This window comes from Aptenodytes forsteri, unplaced genomic scaffold (genome assembly GCF_000699145.1).
Source record: "Aptenodytes forsteri isolate BGI_AS27 unplaced genomic scaffold, ASM69914v1 Scaffold284, whole genome shotgun sequence".
NCBI lineage: Eukaryota > Metazoa > Chordata > Aves > Sphenisciformes > Spheniscidae > Aptenodytes > Aptenodytes forsteri.
In genome coordinates this window covers 5,228,744-5,232,902 of record NW_008794445.1, presented here as the reverse complement: position 1 = coordinate 5,232,902, position 4,159 = coordinate 5,228,744, and positions in this window count along the sequence as shown.

Here is a 4,159-nt window from a genome sequence, read left to right as displayed (position 1 = left end):
AATACAAGGAAGGGGAATTACTGAGAAAAGTGTGTAATATATAGCGTGGAGGGGCACAGCTCTCCTGAAACTGCAAAATAATAACTTTTTTTAAATTATTTTTTATTAATAAACGGAACTAAGGGGGATCACAGTTGTCTTTTAAGACTGAATTTAAGGCAGTGCTCTGTGTCTCTGTGGGCGTTGTAGGCTTTAGGTAAGGGGTAGATCTTAAAACCCGCTGATGATATTTGCTCTCCCTCTGCTGACCTCTGCATGTGTTCACAGCCCAACTGATCAACTCCATTTAAAACTCCAGCTAGATCCCTTCCCAGAAATATATGTAAATGAACACGAACAGGGGGCTTAGACAGTTTATATAGCTGGGTATATGTATGTGCATGGAGGACTTAGATCCTTCATGATCACAAATGGATTTTAGTTGTATAAGCCATGACAAAGGACAAGTGCCAGGTAGAGAAAGTGCCTTGCCCAGGATCGTTTAAGAAGAGGGTAGCGGAGGCAGGAATCGAATACCGGTCACTGGGGCAGCTATGGATCAGACCAGCCTCCCCAGGCAGATGAGGCAGGGGCACCCCGAGATGCCTGCTCAGATGAACTTCTGCCTCTTCAAATAGAAGGTGAGTGGCATGGAAGCAGGCTGATGCATAACTTTACTATACTCTTAAAAAGCAGACAAAAAAACAGTAAAAGAAATGTGCCATTAAAGCATTTCCATCTAGAGAGAGAGGGTGGTACAAAGACAAGTTAAAGCAGCTGGCCATGGTCCTTTGATCAAACAGGCCACGTTCAGGTCGGGGAGCAGGGCTGGAGCCTGACATGCACTTTCACAGAGTTAATGACAGGGGCTGCTATCAGTGGTGACAAGGCCACAGATCTAGTCATTTATTAACCATTTATATCATTTGGTTTATTCACCATTATGCAAGAAATTGTAAAATTGTAATATACGTTGTATGCTGCAGCTTATTTGTTCTCTTTTAAAACAGTGAGTTTCTCCATTGAGCTGAGGAATTTTGCCAAAGATACCAACTTGCACATATCGGTATAGAAATACATGGACTGGGTCAGAGCAGAGGTCCATCTTGCCCGATCCTCTGTCCCTGGCAGAAGCTGGTGGTGGACATCTAGGTAAAAAGTAAAAGCATGCAGTGATCTGGTCTGGCCTCCCACCTCCAGCCATCTGTGACTGAGGGACTTCCCTGGGCCAGGAGTCTTACCTTTCTGTTTCATGTTGGATTTTATACAACTTCAGGTTGCCTGGTAAAATGCTCATGTCTAAAATATGAACATGAAAGCTGGCGTTTATGTTGTATTCTTCCTCTAGATAGGCCAGAGTGACCAGCAGTCCAGTCCCTACAGCCCCAAGCAAAGAGTGTAAAGCATCCCCTGGAGGGACCAGCAGTCTGTGCAAGTGTACAGCTGATGCTACAGCACAGCCTAGTAGCTCTGAATGCAGAATAACAAGGAGGAGGTTGATGAGGCCTTTCTCTCTTGTTATTCCTTGTAATTTAGGTAAATATATTCTGGGATCAAAATACTTTACATTTCCTGAGAAATTATGATGACAACTTCACCAAAGGCACAACTGTATCTTTTTATGAGCCTTTTCACAGGCTTGATTCTTCCTTTGTCTAGTTATGCAGTGTTTCAAATTCCCAAGCAAAAGCCAAAGAAAGACCTTCCAAGTTAGAGTTTTGTTATTTTCTGAAAACCTGAACTCAGAATTTGCACCCGGGAAATATTTATCAGATTGTCTCATACACTCCTCATACCTCCCCCACTGAACTCCCAGGTCACAGCCAAAATGCTGACTGTGTTGCTTCTTCTGGTTCATTTTGAAAGATTTCATATGAAACTAGTTTTTCCCCTTTCCCTCTGGAGGTTATTGTAGTGTCGCTGAAATTCTTTCCATAAACTCAGGCCTTGGGAATCCTTAAATAGCTAGTCTGCGTCCTCACTGTTTATGGTTGGAGAGTGTTTGCTAAACAACTGTCATGCCAGCCTCCCCCACAACACAAGACATAATCCATCCTTTATTTTTGTTCTCATAAATTGCTTCATCCAGACCTTAAAAAATAGTGTTTATTTTCCTCTCTGACTCTCCAGACATAATCCATCCTTTATTTTTGTTCTCATAAATTGCTTCATCCAGACCTTTAAAAAAACAGTTTATTTTCCTCTCTGACTCTCCTGCCTATGTTTCAACATATTTCAGGTACGCAGTTGGCTGCAGTGCTGGATGGGAATCTCTGTATTGGATTTACCTTTAGAGACCTGAAGGGCAAGCCCACTATATCCTCTGTTCAGTGCGTAATTTGATTTCTGCACTGTTTTTTATCACCACTTCTATCATCAGGAAGCCACAGGCAAGGACAAGCCGAAGGCGGGGTATTCTGGGTACTCCCTGAGGCACCAAAGTCCTTGACTGGCATAGTTATTCTTTTTCTACAGATCTTAATTGTGCTAAAGGATGTTGGAAAATGTCTGGAGGTCAGTGCTTGCATGTGGAGAAGATATTCTGCGAATTAGACACCAATTGAATTATTATCTGTGATTTTGGGGACTGAACTGTCTCAAGCTATTTTGGAAAATCCTTCTAGACACCTATCTATGCCATTAGCTATCTGAATAGTTTTGAAAAAACATCCCCTGGTTTCCAAGGGTCTTGGCAGAAGTCAATGCGACATCTTTCAGAGTGCTGGAAATTCTGAACATATCTGCTGAATAACAAGGTTTTGAGTGCCCAGTTCCAGATAGCTAAAAAAAAGCTCTTTCGAGAAGATAGATGTTCAAATTTGGTCCCTAGAATCTGACACATCTTCAGTCTTGAAACATGATGCACAGCCCAAGGTCATCCAACCCTACCTACCCTCTGAACATGTGAACGGGGCATTCTTTGCACTGATGGAGAATAGGTTAAGGCTGTATTTTAAAACATAGCTTCCTCTACCCCTCCCTGCCCAGCTGGAATTGCCAAACACTAATCTATCTTTCTGCATTCATCAGGCGTTCAGCACTTTTGAAGATCAAATTCCCCAGCTGTGTCAGATGGAGTGCTGTAAAAATAGGACAGAGAGAGAAATTCACCTGATCTTTATAGAAAGAACTTTCTCTGGTAAGCAGAAAGAATGATTATATAGCCTGAAGGTATTCACACTCAAGTAGACTAAGCTTGTCAACTCATTCTGCTTGGGACACCAAGCCATCAGTGAAGGGTCAGATTTCACCTGCTGACCTAGGTTTGAAAGGCAGCAACAAAATGCAGAAGTTCTGGTCTCCTTAATAAAGCTGACTTGTATGTGCTTTGCTTTATTCTCTCTAGCAGAGTCCCATGGAGAAAGGCTTAAGCAGATGAAAAAAATAAAGATTTCCCTTTTTTTCTGGTAGAGAATTAACTCCTCTGAGGTCTCCTGCGAGCGTACAACCTTCTCCTATGCATCGGAAGTCTCCGCAGCTGAGTATTTCCACGCCTCTGGCTCTGCAGAGCGTTCAATCGGATGGGAAGGACAGTTTTGCTGATGACGTTGAGGCGTTCATTCAGTTCTTCTAGCCTTTTCCTTATCGACTGGACTTCCCTCACAAGATTGTCCACAGCTGCGGAGACAGGGCGGAGGCTGCAGAGAGAGTAATACAGGAGAATAACTCAGTGTGAGGAGTGTTCCTGAGCATGCAAAATAATTTACCATGGCCTTGTGTTTGTTGGTGGGGAAGTTGCAAGGAACCATTAAAAGATGCTTCCAAAGCCACCCTGACCCTCAGGTGGTGGGAACTCATCTGAGATGCCCCTGTCTGAATCCAGCAAACCACAAGCTTCAGGACCAGCACGGGCTCTTTCCATCGCCACCAAAGCACAGCTGGCTCAGTGCAGAATGACAGCTGGTTTATGAGCTCCCAGAAGCACTTCACAGCACTCCTGCTGCGGGGGACATGAAAACCATCCTGCATGGCTGGAACCAGCAGGGGTGGAGAAGAAGAGAGCAGCAATGCATGGGATCACCTATGAAGACTTCCCAGTGAAGGGCAGACTACTGCATGCCATGGTGCAGCTGTGATTGCACAGCTCCCTGGTCACTCCAGGCTGTGCCTCTGCCTGAGCTGAGGGAGGGGGAGAGCCAGGTTTTACATCAGGATTTGGCAAGGTGAGGGCTGCACTGAT